The sequence below is a fragment of the Coregonus lavaretus genome (assembly GCF_964263955.1).
Source record: "Coregonus lavaretus genome assembly, contig: HAP1_SCAFFOLD_2964, whole genome shotgun sequence".
Lineage (NCBI taxonomy): Eukaryota > Metazoa > Chordata > Actinopteri > Salmoniformes > Salmonidae > Coregonus > Coregonus lavaretus.
Window position 1 is genome coordinate 20,001 of NW_028160700.1, and position 23,698 is coordinate 43,698.

General features: G+C 45.1%; 1 pseudogene across 1 annotated transcript in view; it reads right to left on the minus strand.

The window, feature by feature from the left end:
- LOC311121529 (mitochondrial disaggregase-like) overlaps window positions 1-20,868 on the minus strand; it is a 30,600-nt pseudogene extending 9,732 nt beyond the window's left edge. Inside the window, exons 1-5 of the transcript in view lie at window positions 20,818-20,868; window positions 20,122-20,387; window positions 20,002-20,053; window positions 11,236-11,322; window positions 3,752-3,855 (exon numbers count right to left, since the gene is read on the minus strand). The product of the transcript in view is annotated as a mitochondrial disaggregase-like (transcript). The remainder of the gene's footprint in view (window positions 1-3,751; window positions 3,856-11,235; window positions 11,323-20,001; window positions 20,054-20,121; window positions 20,388-20,817) is intronic.
- Window positions 20,869-23,698: the final 2,830 nt, after the last annotated feature.

A 23,698-nucleotide genomic window follows, 5' to 3' on the forward strand; every position in this document is an offset into this window, starting at 1 on the left:
TGTTCAACAACACTAGATCAAAACCATCAATACTGACAGTGTGTTCAACAACACTAGATCAAAACCATCAATCCTGAGTGTGTTCAACAACACTATATCAAAAGCATCAACCCTGCATGTGTTCAACAACACTAGATCAAAAGCATCAACCCTGAGTGTGTTCAACAACACTAGATCAAAACCATCAATACTGACAGTGTATTCAACAACACTAGATCAAAACCATCAATACTGACAGTGCGTTCAACAACACTAGATCAAAACCATCAATACTGACAGTGTGTTCAACAACACTAGATCAAAACCATCAATACTGACAGTGCGTTCAATAACACTAGATCAAAACCATCAATACTGACAGTGTGTTCAACAACACTAGATCAAAACCATCAATACTGACAGTGTGTTCAACAACACTAGATCAAAACCATCAATACTGACAGTGTGTTCAACAACACTAGATCAAAACCATCAATACTGACAGTGCGTTCAAAAACACTAGATCAAAACCATCAATACTGACAGTGTGTTCAACAACACTAGATCAAAACCATCAATACTGACAGTGTGTTCAACAACACTAGATCAAAACCATCAATACTGACAGTGCGTTCAACAACACTAGATCAAAACCATCAATACTGACAGTGTGTTCAACAACACTAGATCAAAAGCATCAAGCCTGAGTGTGTTCAACAACACTAGATCAAAACCATCAACCCTGAGTGTGTTCAACAACACTAGATCAAAAGCATCAACCCTGCGTGTGTTCAACAACACTAGATCAAAACCATCAATACTGACAGTGTGTTCAACAACACTAGATCAAAACCATCAATACTGACAGTGTGTTCAACAACACTAGATCAAAACCATCAATACTGACAGTGCGTTCAACAACACTAGATCAAAACCATCAATACTGACAGTGTGTTCAACAACACTAGATCAAAACCATCAATACTGACAGTGCGTTCAACAACACTAGATCAAAACCATCAATACTGACAGTGTGTTCAACAACACTCTATCAAAAGCATCAACCCTGAGTGTGTTCAACAACACTAGATCAAAAGCATCAACCCTGCATGTGTTCAACAACACTAGATCAAAAGCATCAACCCTGAGTGTGTTCAACAACACTCTATCAAAAGCATCAACCCTGCATGTGTTCAACAACACTAGATCAAAAGCATCAACCCTGCATGTGTTCAACAACACTAGATCAAAACCATCAATCCTGAGTGTGTTCAACAACACTCTATCAAAAGCATCAAACCTGCATGTGTTCAACAACACTAGATCAAAAGCATCAACCCTGAGTGTGTTCAACAACACTAGATCAAAACCATCAATACTGAGTGTGTTCAACAACACTAGATCAAAACCATCAATACTGACAGTGCGTTCAACAACACTAGATCAAAACCATCAATACTGACAGTGTATTCAACAACACTAGATCAAAACCATCAATACTGACAGTGTATTCAACAACACTAGATCAAAACCATCAATACTGACAGTGCGTTCAACAACACTAGATCAAAACCATCAATACTGACAGTGTATTCAACAACACTAGATCAAAACCATCAATACTGACAGTGCGTTCAACAACACTAGATCAAAACCATCAATACTGACAGTGTGTTCAACAACACTAGATCAAAACCATCAATACTGACAGTGTGTTCAACAACACTAGATCAAAACCATCAATACTGACAGTGTGTTCAACAACACTAGATCAAAACCATCAATACTGACAGTGCGTTCAACAACACTAGATCAAAACCATCAATACTGACAGTGTGTTCAACAACACTAGATCAAAACCATCAATACTGACAGTGCGTTCAACAACACTAGATCAAAACCATCAATACTGACAGTGTGTTCAACAACACTAGATCAAAAGCATCAAGCCTGAGTGTGTTCAACAACACTAGGTCAAAAGCATCAACCCTGAGTGTGTTCAACAACACTAGATCAAAAGCATCAACCCTGCGTGTGTTCAACAACACTAGATCAAAACCATCAATACTGACAGTGCGTTCAACAACACTAGATCAAAACCATCAACCCTGCGTGTGTTCAACAACACTAGATCAAAACCATCAATACTGACAGTGCGTTCAACAACACTAGATCAAAACCATCAATACTGACAGTGTGTTCAACAACACTAGATCAAAACCATCAATACTGACAGTGTGTTCAACAACACTAGATCAAAACCATCAATACTGACAGTGTGTTCAACAACACTAGATCAAAACCATCAATACTGACAGTGCGTTCAACAACACTAGATCAAAACCATCAATACTGACAGTGTGTTCAACAACACTAGATCAAAAGCATCAAGCCTGAGTGTGTTCAACAACACTAGATCAAAAGCATCAACCCTGCATGTGTTCAACAACACTAGATCAAAAGCATCAACCCTGCGTGTGTTCAACAACACTAGATCAAAACCATCAATACTGACAGTGTGTTCAACAACACTAGATCAAAACCATCAACCCTGAGTGTGTTCAACAACACTAGATCAAAAGCATCAACCCTGAGTGTGTTCAACAACACTAGATCAAAACCATCAATACTGACAGTGTGTTCAACAACACTAGATCATGTTTAGTAATGATACACAGTCTTCTAGTCTTCTTTATTAGACACACACAGCCCTTCTTTCTCTCGCTCGCTCCCTCTTTCTACCCATCACTTTGTTTTCTCCTTCCAACCACCACTCGTCTCCCTCCCTCCCTCCCTCCCTCCCTCCCTCCCTCCCTCCCTCCCTCCCTCTATTTTCTACCTCCCTCCCTCCCTCCCTCCTTCCCTCCCTCCTTACCTCTCTTTTCTACCTCCCTCCCTCCCTCGCTCCCTCCCTCCGTCCCTCCTTCCATCCCTCCCTCCCTCCATCTTTTTCCCTGGAACTTTGTTTCTTCACTACCATCTTCTAACCCCCCTCCCTCTCTCCCTCTCTCTGACAGGCTGGCTGGTGTGTGTATGGATGTCTGAGAGGGATAATCACAGCAAACTCAATAAAGCGTCGCGCAGGCCCGCCTAGCCCATCTATCAGCGCGCGTCAGGGAAATGCTTCCCCGTGCAACGCAGCCCCGCTTGGACCCAAACCTGACAGCTATATAAATGTGTGCAATATACATATCACATATAAATATATCTGCAGAGCCAGCAGAGGATGAGAGTCTGTGGGTGGGTGTGCTTCCACAGAAAACAAATAAAACACAACGCCACCACCAGAAAATAAATATATAAAATAAACGGGGAACAAATGAAATGTTTACATATATGCAAATATGGGTGGGCGGGTTGGGGGGGGGGGGGGGGGGGGGCGGCTCATAATGTCTGTGTCTACAGTTAGAATTAATCTATGTTATAACAAACTAACGACCAGGGCCTTGTATGTTTGTGTATGTATTTCTATCTATCTATCTGCATCATCATCACATGTGTAAGATACTGTCTCTGAGGGCGGCAGGTAGCTTAGTGGGTAAGAGTGTTGTGCCAGTAACCGAAAGGTTCTAATCCCCGAGCCGACTAGGTGAAAAATCTGTCGATGTGCCCTTAAGCAAGGCACTTAACCCTAATTGCTCCTGTAAGTCGCTCTGGATAAGAGCGTCTGCTAAATGACTAAAATGTAAAATTAGTTGGGGGGTTAGGAGGATGCTCCAGCTTGTCTCTGAGTTGGGGGGTTAGGAGGATGGATGGATGATGTCATAGTTACCTTCCAGTGAGTGGATGCCCTTCTCTCTGGACGTGTCATAGACGTTGTTGAAGTCGTCTCCTGCTTTAGGGTCAGCACCAGACTCCAGCAGAACCTTCACCACACTGCAAAACACAAACACCACAAACACACATTTAGTAAAACAACATGAGAGTGTGACATCTGACAATGGACCAGCGACCTCCCTGGCTGTGGACCAGCAACCTCCCTGGCTGTGGACCAGCGACCTCCCTGGCTGGACTACAGCCATATCAGATAATTGTGATGTGACCAGCGACCCCCCCCTGGCCGGACTACAGCCATATCAGATAATTGTGATGTGACCAGCGACCTCCCTGGCTGGACTACAGCCATATCAGATAATTGTAATATGACCAGCGACCCCCCCTGGCTGGACTACAGCCATATCAGATAATTGTGATGTGACCAGCGACCCCCCTGGCTGGACTACAGCCATATCAGCTAATTGTAATATGACCAGCGACCCCCCCCTGGCCGGACTACAGCCATATCAGATAATTGTGATGTGACCAGCGACCCCCCCTGGCTGGACTACAGCCATATCAGATAATTGTGATGTGACCAGCGACCTCCCTGGCTGGACTACAGCCATATCAGATAATTGTGATGTGACCAGCGACCTCCCTGGCTGGACTACAGCCATATCAGATAATTGTGATGTGACCAGCGACCCCCCCCTGGCCGGACTACAGCCATATCAGATAATTGTGATGTGACCAGCGACCCCCCCTGGCTGGACTACAGCCATATCAGATAATTGTGATGTGACCAGCGACCTCCCTGGCCGGACTACAGCCATATCAGATAATTGTGATGTGACCAGCGACCCCCCCTGGCCGGACTACAGCCATATCAGATAATTGTGATGTGACCAGCGACCCCCCCCTGGCCGGACTACAGCCATATCAGATAATTGTGATGTGACCAGCGACCTCCCTGGCTGGACTACAGCCATATCAGATAATTGTGATGTGACCAGCGACCTCCCTGGCTGTGACTGCGACCAAGGTGCTCCCTCCTCCCTCCACTGCTCAGACTGATCTACCTCCAGTCTTGCCTCATCTTAACGTTTGGATTTTGTTATATCTCATCTTATTGACATTTGTTGCTTATATATGTTCCTGCAATTCCGCTTTTAGTTGCCATAGTACCCATCTCCAACACCCCACAATCCTCCAGGCCACAGGTACCCATGGGAACCATGGGAAATGGGCAGGGTAACCCCAGTGTTAGGGGTGCTAGGGGGACATTTCTCGGCGCTGTGTGTGTGAACTCCTTCAATGGAGCGGACCGATCCGGTGGAGTCACCAACGCATCAAAATATACACTTCTCCCATGGCAACAGCGTTCACCGTGACCCCAGCAACATTCCAGGTACCGTCTCTCAGTCTACACCTTCCATCTACACCCTCCGCCACTCCGGAGGCCCGGACCACACACACCACCATGAACAGTGGCTGTGACATTGAGACATCTGGCCCATGTTGTGTTGTGGTGTACTGCGTAGTGAGCTTTCCTCACAGCTAGCCTGGTCCCAGATCAGTTTGTGCTTTACAGCATGACAATAGTAATCAGAGGAGTTAGCTACTGCAGATACAGATCTGGGACCAGGCTAATCTGATAGCGTCTTCACGTAGAGATCTGGGACCAGGCTAATCTGATAGCGTCTTCACATAGAGATCTGGGACCAGGCTAATCTGATAGCGTCTTCACATAGAGATCTGGGACCAGGCTAATCTGATAGCGTCTTCACATAGAGATCTGGGACCAGGCTAATCTGACAGCGTCTTCACATAGAGATCTGGGACCAGGCTAACCTGATAGCGTCTTCACATAGAGATTTTGGACCAGGCTAACCTGGTAGCGTCTTCACATAGAGATTTTGGACCAGGCTAACCTGGTAGCTTCTTCACATAGAGATCTGGGACCAGGCTAACCTGGTAACATCTTCACATAGAGATCTGGGACCAGGCTAACCTGGTAGTGTCTTCACATAGAGATCTGGGACCAGGCTAACCTGGTAGCGTCTTCACATAGAGATCTGGGACCAGGCTAACCTGATAGCGTCTTCACATAGAGATCTGGGACCAGGCTAACCTGATAGTGTCTTCACATAGAGATCTGGGACCAGGCTAACCTGGTAGTGTCTTCACATAGAGATCTGGGACCAGGCTAACCTGGTAGCGTCTTCACATAGAGATCTGGGACCAGGCTAACCTGATAGCGTCTTCACATAGAGATCTGGGACCAGGCTAACCTGATAGTGTCTTCACATAGAGATCTGGGACCAGGCTAACCTGATAGCGTCTTCACATAGAGATCTGGGACCAGGCAAACCTGATAGTGTCTTCACATAGAGATCTGGGACCAGGCTAACCTGATAGTGTCTTCACATAGAGATCTGGGACCAGGCTAACCTGATAGTGTCTTCACATAGAGATCTGGGACCAGGCTAACCTGGTAACGTCTTCACATAGAGATCTGGGACCAGGCTAACCTGGTAACGTCTTCACATAGAGATCTGGGACCAGGCTAACCTGGTAGCTTCTTCAGAGGATGACGATCTGGTTGTGTTTGTTTTGTCTGTCAGCACCAAGGACTTTCAATGAGTGTCTAGGAAGAAATGGTGTCTTGTGCTGTGTGTCTTGTGGGACAGGGAGGCAGAAGTTTGGTGTGTGGTGATGATACTCAGAACCTATGAGATCCCTATCCACTACTAGACCTGTGGGAGAGGTGGAGGCTTCTGATTTGAGCCAGACCGTGTGACAGGACAGCACTGCTGGTTAGGAGGGGTTACCTTCTTTTGTTACTGTATCAGTTCAGCTGGGGGAGGGGTGGGGCAGTGACCAAAAGAGAGCTCTCTCTCGCTCCTGCAAGCACTTCCCTTCAGACACAAACACACAATCACATGAGGGTGGGCAGGCGTATGTGGAGAAGAGGGTTCGGCTGAAAAGGGTTAATGGTATCGAAAATTTAAACATGGACAGAGAGAAAGGAACAGTAGACGGAGGAGGAGAGGAAGAGGAGAGGATGAAAGAGGGAAGACAGAAGAAAGAAAGAGGATTTGATTATACAGGAAGTTGTGACACTCATCAGGTCTTGTAACCAGTTAATGGTTTTGAGTAATAAAGTGCTGATAAACAGACTAACTTTATTTGGGCTGTGTGTGACAGAGATGCAACACTAAATCATGGCCAACCTATGACTGCACAGACTGTGTGTGAATGTGTAAGGTTTAGAGAGTGTGTGAGAGAGTCTTAGCCCTAGTGAGAGTGTGTTAGCCCTAGTGAGAGTGTGTTAGCCCTAGTGAGAGTGTGTTAGCCCTAGTGAGAGTGTATCAGCCCTAGTGAGAGTGTATCAGCCCTAGTGAGAGTGTATCAGCCCTAGTGAGAGTGTGTTAGCCCTAGTGAGAGTGTGTTAGCCCTAGTGAGAGTGTATTAGCCCTAGTGAGAGTGTATTAGCCCTAGTGAGAGTGTGTTAGCCCTAGTGAGAGTGTGTTAGCCCTAGTGAGAGTGTATTAGCCCTAGTGAGAGTGTGTTAGCCCTAGTGAGAGTGTGTTAGCCCTAGTGAGAGTATGTTAGCCCTAGTGAGAGTGTATCAGCCCTAGTGAGAGTGTGTTAGCCCTAGTGAGAGTGTATCAGCCCTAGTGAGAGTGTATTAGCCCTAGTGAGAGTGTATTAGCCCTAGTGAGAGTGTGTTAGCCCTAGTGAGAGTGTGTTAGCCCTAGTGAGAGTGTGTTAGCCCTAGTGAGAGTGTATCAGCCCTAGTGAGAGTGTATCAGCCCTAGTGAGAGTGTATTAGCCCTAGTGAGAGTGTGCCCACCTGGCCAGACAGTCACCCCTCTACACACCCATACCCACACCTGTGGTCACCTGGCTGGACAGGAGGGGCTGGTTGGGTCAGTGGTCAGCCCAGCTGTCCACTTGTCTCACACGGTCTCTCTCTAAAGGCCTCAGGGCCGTGGGGTGGAGGAGTGGGGTCAGGGTCCTAAGTGTCGGGTCTCTGTTCCATACTCCATTAGGTCAGTGGGTTTTAGCCTAGATCCAGGGGTGGGCAATATCTTGGGTCAGAATTAGTGGGCAGGCCCATTCACACTGTGCTTCTCCTATGAATGAGCCACTATATTCCCAGGTCTGTCTGTCCGGCAGTGTGATTTAAGTGTCACTGCCCCATAATCCTGTCCCATTTCCACCCCAAACACCCCCTAAAGCCGATCATCCCACTCCAGGCCTCTCCCTCTCTCCATCCCTCTCCAGGCCTCTCCCTCTCTGCATCCCTCTCCAGGCTTCTCCCTTTCTCCATCGCTCTCCAGGCCTCTTCCTCTCTCCATCCCTCTCCAGGCCTCTCCATCCCTCTCCAGGCCTCTCCCTCTCTCCATCCCTCTCCAGGCCTCTCCCTCTCTCCATACCTCTCCAGGCCTCTCCCTCTCTGCATCCCTCTCCAGGCTTCTCCCTTTCTCCATCGCTCTCCAGGCCTCTCCCTCTCTCCATCCCTCTCCAGGCCTCTCCATCCCTCTCCAGGCCTCTCCCTCTCTCCATCCCACTCCAGGCCTCTCCCTCTCTCCATCCCTCTCCAGGCCTCTCCCTCTCTCCATCCCTCTCCAGGCCTCTCCCTCTCTCCATCCCTCTCCAGGCCTCTCCCTCTCTCCATCCCTCTCCAGGCCTCTCCCTCTCTCCATCCCTCTCCAGGCCTCTCCCTCTCTCCATCCCTCTCCAGGCCTCTCCCTCTCTCCATCCCTCTCCAGGCCTCTCCCTCTCTCCATCCCTCTCCAGGCCTCTCCCTCTCTCCATCCCACTCCAGGCCTCTCCCTCTCTCCATCCCTCTCCAGGCCTCTCCATCCCTCTCCAGGCCTCTCCCTCTCTCCATCCCTCTCCAGGCCTCTCCCTCTCTCCATCCCTCTCCAGGCCTCTCCCTCTCTCCATCCCTCTCCAGGCCTCTCCCTCTCTCCATCCCTCTCCAGGCCTCTCCCTCTCTCCATCCCTCTCCAGGCCTCTCCCTCTCTCCATCCCTCTCCAGGCCTCTCCCTCTCTCCATCCCACATCCTCTTGAGGAGGAGAGAAAAACTTGTATTCACATTTTTCCCAACGAGTCGCTCGGTCGGAACGGTCAACAGGCGTTCCACTCGGGCGAGCGCTCATTGTGCACGTGAATGAAGGGAGGAGAGGGAAGGATAGGGGGATGGAGAGAAAGAGAGATGGAGAGGTGGATTGTGTGCTAAGAGTGCAAACAGGGGGGGTACCCTGCCCATCCCTGCTTTCAGCCACATCAAAGCTACTCAAACACACACACCCTTAAACCCACCCCCTCACACACACACACACACACACACACACAAACACACACACACACACACACACACACACACACACACACACCCTCAACCCCTCACACACACACACCTCTACAACAGAGCTCTACGCTGACCTTTTTTAGGAGCACGTGTGCGCCTAAGTAGAATTGTTTTTAGCACACAAAGAAATTTAGGAGCACAATTACAACTATTTGAAGTATTAAAGCTGCAATAAGTAAGTCTTTGGGCGACTTGACAAAATGTATATAGAAATGTGAGTTATAGATCTGTCATTGTCATTGAAAGCAAGTCTACGTGGTGGTAGATATGTTCTATGTGCGCTATTTCTATGCTTCCCTTTTTTAAGTTTCATTTTTGCGTCTTTTACTTTCGGTTTCGTACACCAGTTTCAAACAGCTGAAAATACAATATTTTTGGTTATGGAAAATATATTTCACAGCGGTTTAGATGGAACAATGATTCTCTACACTATACTTGGTTGTTTTGTCACATGAGCTGAAATTAGGCGAGCTATTAGAATTTTAGCAACCAGGAAATGGCGGAGCGATTTCTACATAGTGCATCTTTAAAGCTAGAATCCTACATTTTTATAGGCGCATATGTGAAAAATATTTAAGCGCATATGCGAGTAAAATGGTCGCACTGTAGAGCGCTGTACATATTAGGATTAGAGGGACCCCTGCATCCCAGAGGTTGTGTCTAACTAAGAGCAGGCCACAACCCAAACCCAGAGGTAGAAGTTGCTCCTAACTCCTATAGTATGCAGTAGTGGTGAGTGGGTAAAAATCACTGTGGAAGCCAAGCCCCCCCCCCCCCCCCCCCCCAAAAAAAAAAGAATATTTGCGTTGTTTGCTCTATAACCTGTTAATTCATATGCCTTAAGACAGTGATATATAGGCAGTGACATTAAGAAGACACAGTGACAGAATCAATTCAACCACACCTTTGTTTTAACACAAAACCAGAGAGCAACCTCTGTCCAGTGAAGTCCGCAAAGCATATTGCATGTACAGCAACAGAGTTACTTGACCTACAGCAATTTTCTCCACTATTCCAGCACCATTTCAACTTCAACATCATCAAATCACCTCTGCTTAGTCTAATACAGTGACAACTAAAAGATACCAAAAACAATTTAGTCCAATCAACTTAAGCTAAATACGATGTGGCTGTCCATGGTTCTGATTTCTGTGTGCGTGCAAGTAGAAGAACTACTGTGTGAGTTCTACATCTATAGTTCTGTGTATAGAGACTGTCTGTGAGAGGCAGTTGTCTCCATTTTAAAGTTCTGAAAAAGGCAGAAAAGTGATGTTGTGTGTTTGTTCTCTGTCTTCCCCGTAGCAATGAGAGCTCACTGGTTTAGAGGACAGAATGAAACAGACGAGTGTCACCACCACACTCATAACACACACTCATGCCGTGCAACACACACACACACACAGCGTATCACAGTGCTAGTGTGCACAAGACAGGAACACACACATAAACATGGAACACAATGCATTCATCAACACAAACATCAACACTTTATAAGTCAACACACTAGGCTACATAACTCTGGCATTTAACAGAGGCAATAAAAGCAGACAGTGAGTTGGGGTGGGACAGAAAGCATGGAGGGGAAGGGAGGTTGAAAGTGTGATATAAACGGCATGGAGAAAAGGGTGTAGGGGCGAAGGGGTACTACCTTTGATGCAGAGTGGGTTACCCATGTGTTAGCTGTGTGTGTATAGGCCTCTTTCTGGCGTGTGTGTGCGCGTGAGTGTGTTTCTGGTGTGTGTGTGTATTCAGAGACCGGCGGGGGGGGGGGTCAGTGAACTGGTGTCTGTAACTGTTGAGGAGGACCCTTCGTCTCACAGGGACATGGCCCATTGGCCAACCATGCCCAAATTAGATTCACCCCGCCTTAACCCTCCACCCCCTGAGCCTCTACCCCTCTCTGTGTATACAGGGATACAGAGGGGCTAATTGAATTTACGGGGTGCAGGCCAGGGGTGGAGGCCAGGAGGAAGGAGGGTTGAGGGGGCATTAGTGGCCGTCTGGTGTGACAGGAGCATTCTGCACTTCTACCGTGGCAATATGTCGGTATGGGTTAACACAGGAAGAGCATGACAGGGACAGGGGGACACACACACACTGCTGTCTCTCTGACCTGTGCTGGCGGTTCATAGCTGCCACCATGAGAGAGGTCCAGCCCAGATGGTGCCGGTGGTTAGGCTCCACCCTCTCGCCCAGCAACCTGACAGGAAATAAGAACAACAGGAGGTTAAGACAGCTGCCCTGTTGCTAGGGTTAATATGGCCTTTAACTTCAGCCCTCACAGGTGCTACCAACAGACTCCGACAGGACCAATGTAAGATGTGTGTGTGTGTGTGTGTGTGTGTGTGTGTGTGTGTGTGTGTGTGTGTGTGTGTGTGTGCAGGTTGAGTTCTGTGCCTGCGGGGACGACATCGGGCTGTGTTATCTGAGAGGGAGGGAGGTGTTAGTGTGTGTTGGGGTGGGGTGGGGTAACCCGTCTGTGTTCCGCTGGGAGACGGTGTCTGTGTTGACTATAAACATACTGTGCCTCACTCTAACCTGCCACCCCACATACACAACCCCCTATAGCCCTGCTCTCTAACTAAAACACTTAACACATCTGTGCAGTGTCACCTAGCCTACACCATCTGCCACACCCCTGTAGCACAGTGTCAGGTAATCAAAACCTATGCACATATAGACGCACGTATCCGCGCGCACGCACGCACGCACACACAATTAAACCTTCACACACTTCCGTGCGTAATGTGAGATAAGGGTCCAGACGACCTACTGCTGTTACAATAACATGGCAGGTGCCCTTTTCACATTTCTACCCAAAAAATGATATTTACACCATCATTTCATGGACGTTTCACATACTTCATTACTAGGACAGATGGAGATTCCCCTCCTTCTGTGTTCTGCTCCTATACTGTGCCCCCCCCCCTCCCCTCTACACCCCTTGGCCCTGCTGCACATGGTTCTGGGTGACTGGGTTTGGGGGCGCTGGGAAACCAGAGGTGGGTGTGTTTTTTGTTTCAGCTTATGCTGAGCCAGTGTAGACGAAACATAAATTGTAGAGATAGAGAAAAAAAGAGATAGAATGAATGAAATGGACAGAGAGAAAGATTGAAAGCGTGTGTGCACGAAAGAGGGTTGTGTCTGTGAGTAGGCCTAGATCTCTGTGATGCAGTCTGACTGCCATCCACTCATCTGCTGCCTGCCACATTCAACAATTTTGTGACTAAACTTTAAAGATATATATATACAGTGGGGAGAACAAGTATTTGATACACTGCCGATTTTGCAATTTTTCCTACTTACAAAGCATGTAGAGGTCTGTAATTTTTATCATAGGTACACTTCAACTGTGAGAGACGGAATCTAAAACAAAAATCCAGAAAATCACATTGTATGATTTTTAAGTAATTAATTTGCATTTTATTGCATGACATAAGTATTTGATATAACAGAAAAGCAGAACTTAATATTTGGTACAGAAACCTTTGTTTGCAATTACAGAGATCATACGTTTCCTGTAGGTCTTGACCAGGTTTTCACACACTGCAGCAGGGATTTTGGCCCACTCCTACATACAGACCTTCTCCAGATCCTTCAGGTTTCGGGGCTGTCGCTGGGCAATACGGACTTTCAGCTCCCTCCAAAGATTTTCTATTGGGTTCAGGTCTGGAGACTGGCTAGGCCACTCCAGGACCTTGAGATGCTTCTTACGGAGCCACTCCTTAGTTGCCCTGGCTGTGTGTTTTGGGTCGTTGTCATGCTGGAAGACCCAGCCACGACCCATCTTCAATGCTCTTACTGAGGGAAGATGGTTGTTGGCCAAGATCTCGCGATACATGGCCCCATCCATCCTCCCATAAATACGGTGCAGTCGTCCTATCTCCTTTGCAGAAAAGCATCCTCAAAGAATGATATTTACACCTCCATGCTTCACGGTTGGGATGGTGTTCTTGGGGTTGTACTCATCCTTCTTCTTCCTCCAAACACGGCAAGTGGAGTTTAGACCAAAAAGCTATATTTTTGTCTCATCAGACCACATGACCTTCTCCCATTCCTCCTCTGGATCATCCAGATGGTCATTGGCAAACTTCAGACGGGCCTGGACATGCGCTGGCTTGAGCAAGGGGACCTTGCGTGCGCTGCAGGATTTTAATCCATGACGGCGTAGTGTGTTACTAATGGTTTTCTTTGAAACTGTGGTCCCAGCTCTCTTCAGGTCATTGACCAGGTCCTGTCGTGTAGTTCTGGGCTGATCCCTCACCTTCCTCATGATCATTGATGCCCCACGAGGTGAGATCTTGCATGGAGCCCCAGACCGATGGTGATTGACCGTCATCTTGAACTTCTTCCATTTTCTAATAATTGCGCCAACAGTTGTTGCCTTCTCACCAAGCTGCTTGCCTGTTGTCCTGTAGCCCATCCCAGCCTTGTGCAGTCTACAATTTTATCCCTGATGTCCTTACACAGCTCTCTGGTCTTGGCCATTGTGGAGAGGTTGGAGTCTGTTTGATTGAGTGTGTGGACAGGTGTCTTTTATACAGGTAACGAGTTCAAACAGGTGCAGTTAATACAGGTAATGAGTGGAGAACAGGAGGGCTTCTTAAAGAAAAACTAACAGGTCTGTGAGAGCCGGAATTCTTACTGGTTGGTAGGTGATCAAATACTTATGTCATGCAATAAAATGCAAATTAATTACTTAAAAATCATACAATGTGATTTTCTGGATTTTTGTTTTAGATTCCGTCTCTCACAGTTGAAGTGTACCTATGATAAAAATTACAGACCTCTACATGCTTTGTAAGTAGGAAAACCTTCAAAATCGACAGTGTTTCAAATACTTGCTCTTCCCACTATATATATATATATATATATATATATATACACACACACAGTGCCTTTGGAAAGTATTCAGACCCCTTACCTTTTTCCACATTTTGTTTTGTTACAGCCTGATTCTAAAACAGATTAAATTAAAAAATTTCCCTCATCAATCGACACACAATACCCCATAATGACAAAGCAAAAACAGGTTTTTAGAAATGTTTGAAAATATATTACAATTAAAAACAGAAATAGCTTATTCAGTGAGTGTTACAACAGAGGACAGATCATTTTTACGCGCTACGTGCTTCAGCACTCCGCGGTCCCATTCAGTGAGCTTGAGTGGCCTACCACTTCGCAGCTGAGCCGTTGTTGCTCCTAGACGTTTCCACTTCACAATAACAGCACTTACAGTTGACCAGGGCAGCTCTAGCAGGGCAGAACATTTCACGAGCTGACTTGTTGGAAAGGTGGCATCCTATGACGGTGCCATGTTGAAAGTCACTGAGCTCTTCAGTAAGGCCATTCTACTGCCAATGTTTGTCTATGGAGATTGCATGGCTGTGGCTGAAATAGCCGAATCCACTCATTCGAAGGGGTATCCAGATACTTTGTATATATAGTGTATATATACAGTGCATTCGGAAAGTATTCAGACCCTTTACTTTTTTCCACATTTTGTTACGTTACAGCCTTATTCTAAAATGGATTAAATTACATTTTTTCCTCATCAATCTACACACAATACCCCATAATGATAGTGAAAACTGGTTTTTAGATTATTTTGCATAGTTATTAAAAATAAAAAACAGAAATAGCTTATTTACATAAGTATTAAGACCCTTTGCTATGAGACTCGAAATTGAGCTCAGGTGCATTTCAGAGCAAAAACCAAGCCATGTGGTCGAAGGAATTGTCCATAGAGCTCCGAGACAGGATTGTGTCGAGGCACAGATCTGGGGAAGGATAGAAAAAAATATCTGCAGCATTGAAGGTCCCCAAGAACACAGTGGCCTCCATCATTCTTAAATGGAAGAGGTTTGGAACCACCAAGACTCTTCCTGGAGCTGGCCGCCCGGCCAAACTGAGCAATCAGGGAAGAAGGGGCTTGGTCAGGGAGGTGACCAAGAACCCGATGGTCACTCTGACAGAGCTCCAGAGTTCCTCTGTGGAGATGGGAGAACCTTCCAGAAAGACAACCATCTCTGCAGCACTCCACCAATCAGGCCTTTATGGTAGAGTGGCCAGACGGAAACCACTCCTCAGTAAAAGGCACATGACAGCTCGCTTGGAGTTTGCCAAAAGGCACCTAAAGGACTCTCAGACCATGAGAAACAAGATTCTCTGGTCTGATGAAAGCGTCACATCTGGAGGAAACCTAGCACCATCCCTAAGTGAAGCATGGTGGTGGCAGCGTCATGCTGTGGGGATGTTTTTCGGCGGTAGGGACTGGGAGACTGGTCAGGATCGAGGGAAAGCTGAACGGAGCAAAGTACAGAGTGATGCTTGATTAAAACCTGCTCCAGATTGGGGTGAAGGTTGACCTTCCAACAGGACAACGACCCTAAGCACACAGCCAAGACAACGCAGGAGTGGCTTCGGGCCAAGTCTCTGAATATCCTTGAGTGGCCCAGCCAGAGCCTGGACTTGATCCCGATCGAACATCTCTGGACAGACCTGAAAATAGCTGTGCAGCAACGCTCCCCATTCAATCGTTTACATCCCTGTTAGTGAGCATTTCTCATTTGCCAAGATAATCCATCCACCTGACAGGTGTGGCATATCAAGACGCTGATTAAACAGCATTATCATTACACAGGTGCACCTTGTGCTTGGGACAATAAAAGGCCACTATAAAATGTACAGTTTTGTCACACAACACAATGCCACAGATGTCTCAAGTTTTGAGAGAACATGCAATCGGCATGCTGACTGCAGGAATGTCCACCAGAGCTGTTGTCAGATAATTTAATGTTCATTTCTCTACCATAAGCCGTCTCCAACGTCGTTTTAGAGAATTTGGCAGTACGCCCAACCGGCCTCACATCTGCAGACCACGTGTAACCACGCCAGGACCTCCACATTTGGCTTCTTCACCTACAGGATCGTCTGAGACCAGCCACCCGGACAGCTGATGAAACTGAGGAGTATTTCTGTCTGTCATAAAGCCCCTTTGTGGGGAAAAACTCATTCTGATTGGCATTCCTATGGCCTCCCAGGCCCACCCATGGCAGCGGCCCTGCCCAGTCATGTGAAATCCATAGATTAGGGCCTAATGAATTTATTTAAATTGACTGGTTCCTTATATGAACTGTAACTCAGTAAAATCTTTGAAATTGTTGCATGTTGCGTTTATATTTTTATTCAGTATAATATATATATTTATTTATTTTTGTATTTAATTGAATGTCCTTGTCTATAACTGTTTTGTACTTTGTCATGTATTTGTAAGTTGATGTAGTCCCCTGTAGCTCAGTTGGTAGAGCATGGCGCTTGCAACGCCAGGGTTGTGGGTTCGTTTCCCACGGGGGGCCAGTATGAAACTGTATGCACTCACTAACTGTAAGTCGCTCTGGATAAGAGCGTCTGCTAAATGACTAAAATGTAATGTGGAGCCCAGAAAGAGTAGCTGCTGCATGTGCAGTAGCTAATGGGGAACCAAATAAACTAAACAGACATGGACCTCTATCTCCCTCTAGTGGAAAGAACTGGGAATAATGATGCGCTGTGGTATAACTAGACCCTTCCACAACTACTGTAAATTATGAGACTCCATATAATGATTTGGACCTCACAGACTAATTCCCATTTTCATTTCCTACAGCAGTATAGTAGCGTAGAGCAATTAAACAATTAAACAATTAAAATATGTGATTGAATCTATGCCAGGAGACTAGCAGTAATTACACTAATCATAAATCATCATCATTTTGAGAACTTCAGAGACAGATCATAACTTGATGTAATGTTTTGTGCCTGTATTTCTACTGGGTACATACTGTAGCCTATCAGAGAGAACACAACAGCAAGACAATCAGGGGCTCTGGACTTCTCTGTCACATAGAAGCCTTTTGTCTAAATGTAAACATATTTCCCCTGTGTGTGTGTACAGACAGTCAGTATGTGTATTGTATTTGTAATTATTATGGATCCCCATCTCCCTGGGGTCCGGCAAAATTAAGGCAGTTATACAACAACAAAAACATTACAATACATTCCTCACAGAACTCACAACACACTAAGTGTGTGCCCTCAGGCCCATACTCAACTACCACATACAGTACCAGTCAAAAGTTTGGACACACCTACTCATTCAAGGGTTTTTCTTTATTTTCTACATTGTAGAATAATAGTGAAGACATCAAAACGATGAAATAATACATATGGAATGAAGTAGTAACCAAAAAAGTGTTAAACAAATAAAAATATATGTTACACATTAGATTCTTCAAAATAGCCACCCTTTGCCTTGAAGACAGCTTTTCCAACAGTCTTGAAGGAGTTACCACATATGCTGAGCACTTGTTGGCTGCTTTTCCTTCACTCTGCGGTCCGACTCATCCCAAACCATCTCACTTGGGTTGAGGTCGGGGGATTGTGGAGGCCAGGTCATCTGATGCAGCACTCCATCACTCTCCTTCTTGGTAAAATAGCCCTTACATTTTACATTTTTAGCAGATGCTCTTATCCAGAGCGACTTACATGAGCAATTAGGGTTAAGTGCCTTACTCAAGGGCACATCGACAGATTTTTCACCTAGTCGGCTCAGGGATTAGAACCAGCAACCTTTCGGTTACTGGCACAACGCTCTTAACCACTAAGCTACCTGCCGCCCGGACTGGAGGTGTGTTGGGCCATTGTCCTGTTGAAAACCAAATTATAGTCCCACTAAGACCAAACCAGATGGGATGGTTTGTCACTGCAGAATGCTGTGGTAGCCATGCTGGTTAAGTGTGCCTTGAATTCTAAATAAATCACAGACAGTGTCACCAGCAAAGCAGCCCCTCACCATAACACCTCCTCCTCCATGCTTTATGGAGGGAAATACACGTGCGGGGATCATCCGTTCACCCACACCGCGTCTCACAAAGTCACGGCGATTGGAACCAAAAATCTCAAATTTGGACCCCAGACCAAAGGACAAATTTCCACCGGTCTAATGACCATTGCTCGTGTTTCTTGGCCCAAGCAAGTCTTTTCTTCTTATTGGTGTTGTTTAGTAGTGGTTTCTTTGCAGAAATTCGACCATGAAGGCCTGATTGACATAGTCTCCTCTGAACAGTTGATGTTGAGATGTGTCTGTTACTTGAACTATGTGAAGCATTTATTTGGGCTGCAATTTCTGAGGCTGGAAACTCAAATGAACTTATCCTCTGCAACAGAGGTATCTCTGGGTCTTCCATTCCTGTGGCGGTCCTCATGAGAGCCAGTTTCATCATAGTGCTTGATGGTTTTTGCGACTGAACTTGAAGAAACTTTCAAAGTTCTTGAAATTTTCCGTATTGACTGACCTTCATGTCTTAAAGTAATGATGGACTGTCGTTTCTCTTTGCTTATTTGAGCTGTTCTTGCCATAATATGGACTTGGTCTTTTACCAAATAGGGCTATCTTCTGTATACCCCCCCCTAACTTGTCACAACACAACTGATTGGCTCTTACGCATTAAGGAGGAAAGAAATGCCACAAATTAACTTTTAAGAAGGCACACCTGTTAATTGAAATGCATTCCAGGTGACTATCGCATGAAGCTGGTTGAGAGAATGCCAAGAGTGTGCAAAGCTGTCATCAAGGCAAAGGGTGGCTATTTGAAGAATCTCACATATAAAATATATTTGGATTTGTTTAACACTTTTTGGTTACTACATGATTCCATTGTTATTGATTGTTATTGATTGTTATTTATTAGTTTAGTAAAAATAGTAAAAATAAAGAAAAACCCTTGAATGAGTAGGTGTGTCCAAACTTTTGACTGGTAGTGTATCTACAACACAAAATCCATGTGTACGTGTGTGTATAGTGCGTATGTTATCGTGTGTTTGTATGCCTGTGTCTGTGCCTATGTTTGTGTTGCTTCACAGTTCCCGCTGTTCCATGAGGTGTATTTCTATCTGTTTTTTAAATCTGATTGTACTGCTTGCATCAGTTACTTGATGTGGAATAGAGTTCCATGTAGTCATAGCTCTTTGTAGTACTGTGCACCTCCCATAGTCTGTTCTGGATTTGGAGACAGTGAAGAGACCTCTGGTGGCATGTCTTGTGGGGTATGCATGGGTGTCTGAGCTGTGTGCTAGTCGTTTAAACAGACAGCTCTGTGCTTTCAACATGTCAATACCTCTCACAAATACAAGTAGTGATGAAGTCAATCTCTCCTCTACTTTGAGCCAGGAGAGATTGACATACATATTATTAATGTTTGCTCTCTGTGTACATCCAGCCGTGCTGCCCTGTTCTGAGCTAATTGCAATTTTCCCAAGTCCCCCTTTGTTGCACCTGACCACATGACTGAACAGTAGTCCAGGTGCGACAAAACTATAGCCTGCAGGACCTGCCTTGTTGATAGTGCAGTTAAGAAGGTAGAGCCGCGCTTTATTATGGACAGACTTCTCCCAATCTTACCTACTGTTGTATCAATATGTTTTGAACATGACAGTTTAAAATCCAGGGTTACTCCAAGCAGCTTAGTCACCTCAACTTGTTCAATTTCCACATTATTTATTACAAGAGGTTTAGGGTTTAGTGAATGATTTGTCCCAAATACAATGCTTTTAGTTTTTGAAATATTTAGGACTAACTTTTTCCTTGCCACCCATTCTGAAACTAACTGCAGCTCTTTCTTAAGTGTTGCAGTCATTTCAGTTGCTGTAGTAGCTGACGTGTATAGTGTAGAGTCATCCGCATACATAGACACACTGGCTTTACTCAAAGCCAATGGCATGTTGTTAGTAAAGTTAGAACAAATTAAGGGGCCTAGACAGCTGCCCTGGGGAATTCCTGAGGAACTCAGGAGAGAGTGTGTGTGTGTGTGTGTGTATGTTTGCTTTCTTATAAATGTACCTTGCCACATCTTGGGAGTTGTTGGTCCTTGCAGCCTCCAGAAATGCATCACCTGGAGGGAAAACACACATCATTTTAGTATATTTAGCAGGTAGAGTGCGTGGGCACACACAGACACACATTTAGTATCAGTCTTTCTTGAGGCAGAAGGCCACGGCTGCAGCGGACAGCACCCCAGCAGAGGCCAGTCCGTAGGGGTGGCTGCTCCCGCTCTCTCCCCCAGTCCTTCTGCCGCTCTGCTCCCAGTACTGGTTGTAGTTGCACCCCCTAGAAGCCAGAAAGGCCCAGGAACTCCTGCGACCCTGGAGGTTAGAGAGCCACCTGGGGGCCAGATGGTAGTACTGCACAGCCAGGCTCACACTCGATGGGGTTCCGGTTGGCGTACGCTTTCTCGAGAATGGTGTGTTTCCTCACGTTGTCCTTGGTGCTTGTCTGGAGCGCACGGCACAGGGAAAGGCTGCGTGACCTTCGCATGAAGATCCCGGCTGAACCGAGACGACAACATAGCGTGAAAACACGCAAACCATGAAACGTTGAGCCTGATAATAGTCCTTTAATTGAAGTCTACTGCCGCTATTCCTCCTACAGACCGTTATTTACCCTGTGATGGTTGACTGCAGCGACAGGACAAAAACAACAGCAGCATGAATGTCACTGGAACATGGACTGCATCCTACAGAAACTAACTGGCTCCACTTCCTGGTATCGCAGAGGCTACTCCAGCACCTCTTAAAATGTTCCACACACAAGTTTATCTAAATCAACCTCCACATGAAAAAAATATATGTTTATTCTCCTCTATAGAAACATAACAACTTTCTCCTTGGCTATGATTCGCCACCAGATGGCGTCCAGATTCTGTGGCATTGCTGAGGCTGGAAAACGTAACAAACACGGGTTGTGTCGCAGCAGTCAACAGAGTCACTACACCACTCACTAGACCTAATACAAGCACCAATAGCCTACAGAGGCTGGTGCTGGTCACCAGTTCGACACAATGTGGAAGCTTAGGAAATGTACCATGTACATTCAATAGGAAAACAACATGTTTGCTATTCTGTACTGTAGGCCAGGTGGAAAAGTGGAGACGTCTATAACCTAGTGTCAACATTTTGATCACATTTGATCATATATCACATTCAAATGTAACTTTACAGGCCGGTCTTTCATATTGGCTACATGTCACAAGACCCTTCACAGTTGATCACCCTGTAAAATATATGTTCTTTGCTTTTGGGATTTTGCAGAATAGCTACTCTATAAACCTACTTGACCACATGACCTCACTTGAGAGTAAAAACAAAATTCAAAAGAAGTTGCTGTTTGTAGTAATCCCAAACCATTTTAATGTAGGGGCGGCCCTATAGCCTAATCCTTAAAGTAGAAGTCAAATGCAGAATGCAACATTAATTTGCTGGTCCCTTGAGAAAGTATTGACAAAGGCTATGGGGCTGTTCTGGCCAATGTTTGAAATATGAAAAAAAAAATGAATAATTTAAACATATATAGTTTGCTCTGTGTGCTTGCGTCTGGATAAATACCTGAGAGAGTCACTACCAGGTGTGGATGAGAGAACATGGCAATTCCAAGAGAGGGAAATGCTTTTCCTTTTCAGAGTTAAAAAAGTGTAGAGATTTTCTCCACCTGAGGAGAAAAAGTGCCTGTGGCATTCATCCAAACCCAGAGCCCCACAGACACACACACACACACAGACACACACACACACACACACACACACACACACACACACACAGCTCATTCCTCCAAACCATAGCTCAAAGCCAAGAGGAAATGTGTCACTATTACTTTATCGCGTCTCCACTTCTGAATTGAACTCTGTTCTGTTCCCAGACTAATAAATATACAGTCATTAAAACTGTGGCCTGATATACCAGACACCAGAATAAGGGACTTATTCAGCCATACAGTATCAGAGACAGGTGGGGTATCCGAATATATTTTATATTTCTTTCTTGTCAGGGATTGACATTAAAGTCTTAAAGGCACTTGCCCATCCGGCAAGTCAGAACTATTTTTGGGTTGCCCAAAGAGTATGATCACTTGCCTGCAGATCTAAATGAGCTTTTTACATGCAGACGTGTCATATATTTTCTGCCTTTCTTCTACACTCTTTAAACCAGGTTTGCTGTTCACTTGAGCAATATGAGATGGAATGGAGTTCCATGCAATAATGGCTCTATATAATACTGTACGCTTTCTTGAATTTGTTCTGGATTTGGGGACTGTGAAAAGACCCCTGGTGGCATATCTGGTGGGGTAAGTGTGTGTGTCAAAGCTGTGTGTAAGTTGACTATGCAAACAATTTGGGATTTTCAACACATTCATGTTTCTTATAAAAAGAAACTCTTAGCCAAGAGTGCATGCATAGTATTTATATCAGCCCTCTGATTACAATGAAGAGCAAGAAATGCCGCTCTGTTCTGGGCCAGCTGCAGCTTAACTAGCTCCTTCCTTGCAACCAATCATCAGTCATTTGTGTCAGTGCAGTACATGTTGAGTGCCCTTCTCTATAAACATGCTGAAAGTCTGTCTTGTTAATTTGTTTACAGAGAAATAGCATTGTATTTGTTCAAACACCATTTTTTCCAACAGTTTGTTAAGAGCTGGCAGCAAGCTTATAGGTCTGCTGTTAGAACCAGTAAAGGCCGCTTTACCACTCTTGGGTAGTGGAATTACTTTGGCTTCTCTCCAGGCCTGAGGACAAAGACTTTCCTCTAGGCTCAGATCAAAGATATGACAGATAAGAGTGGCTATAGAGTCAGCTACCATCCTCAGTAGCTTTCCATTTAAGTTGTCAATGTCAGGAGGTTTGTCATTATTGATCGATAACAATAATTTTTCCACTTCTCCCACACTAACTTTACAACATTTTAACTTACAATGCTTTTTTTTCATTATTTGTTTTTTTATGCATGAATACGATGGTTCACTGTTTGATGTTGGCATTTCCTGATTAAGTTTGCCCACTTTGCCAATGAAGTAATCATTAAAATAATTGGCAACATTAAATGGTTTTGTGATGAATAAGCCATCTGATTCGATGAAAGATGTCAAATTTGTCTTTCTGCCCATAATTTCAATTAAAGTACTCCAAAGTTTTGTTTTCCATCATTCTTTATATCATTGATCTTGTCTTCATAATACAGTTTATTCTTCTTTTTGTTGAATTTAGTCACAGAATTTCACAATTTGAAGTAAGTCAGCCAATCAGATGTGCAGCCAGACTTATTAGCCACTCCTTTTTCCCCATCTCTTTCAACCATACAGTTTTTCAATTCCTCATCAATCCATGGAGCCTTAACAGTTCTAACAGTCCGTTTCTTAACAGGTGCATGTTTATCAATAATTGGAAGAAGCAATTTAATAAATTATTCAAGTGCAGCGTCTGGATGCTCCTTATTAATCACATCAGACCAACAAATATTCTGAACATCATCCACATAAGAGTCACAGCAAAATCTTTTGTATGATCTCTTATACACTATTTTAGGCCCAGCTTTTGGAACTTTGGCTTTCCTGGATATAGCCACTATATTGTGATCACTGCATTCAATGGGTACGGATACAGCTTTAGAACAAAGTTCTACAGTATTAGTACAAATCTGATCGATACATGTGGATGATCTTGTTCCTGTAGTGTTTGTAAACACCCTGGTAGGTTGATTAATAACCTGAA